Source organism: Myotis brandtii, unplaced genomic scaffold (genome assembly GCF_000412655.1).
Source record: "Myotis brandtii unplaced genomic scaffold, ASM41265v1 scaffold657, whole genome shotgun sequence".
Lineage (NCBI taxonomy): Eukaryota > Metazoa > Chordata > Mammalia > Chiroptera > Vespertilionidae > Myotis > Myotis brandtii.
The window spans coordinates 1,408,777-1,409,377 of record NW_005370552.1 but is presented as its reverse complement, the minus strand read 5'-3'; the positions used below and the strand labels follow the sequence as shown (position 1 = coordinate 1,409,377).

Below are 601 nucleotides of genomic sequence, written 5' to 3'. Positions count from 1 at the left end.
TCTGCCGTCTCTCTCTGGTGGCCTGTTCAGTCTCGGTGTGAAAGGAAGGCCTGTGATGTGCAGGCCGTGTCCAGGCACGCAGGCGGCTTGGCATCCTTCCATCCCGCTCACTTATCTCTGATATGAAATCTGACATAACCCAGGGCTTGGCGACTGGGGGAATTTTAATGAGCCCTTTTGGATTCCGATCAGCATGGGGGAGAGAAGATGCTGGCTCTGTTTTGGGTTGCGGGCAGGAAATGTCTGTGCAGGTAGGGGGTGGGGGAGACCTGAGCCCTCTTTCTGAGCATGACAGAAGAGTCCAAGGGCTGAGGAGGAGGGGAGCTCAGGTTTTGCCCCAAATCACTGCCCTCCCTGACCCCATATCCCCATCTGGCATGCCCTGAGGCGCTGACGCAATATCCAAAGAAAGACACCTTCTGTGTTTCTAAGCCCGTATGATCCAAAGTCATTCATTTCCCCCTTTCCACCTCTCCCCGTGCCGATCACTAATGTGATCCCGCTCTCGGATGAGGGAACAGCCCCAGAGGGGTTAAATGACAACTTGTACAGGTACTGAGTGATCCTGCAGGCTGGCTCCGGAGCCCAGCCCCTCCCCCGC

At 56.2% G+C, this 601-nt stretch overlaps 1 protein-coding gene across 1 annotated transcript in view; it reads left to right on the top strand.

Moving 5' to 3' along the window:
* BCOR (BCL6 corepressor) overlaps window positions 1-601 on the top strand; it is a 23,361-nt gene that overhangs the window by 14,077 nt on the left and 8,683 nt on the right.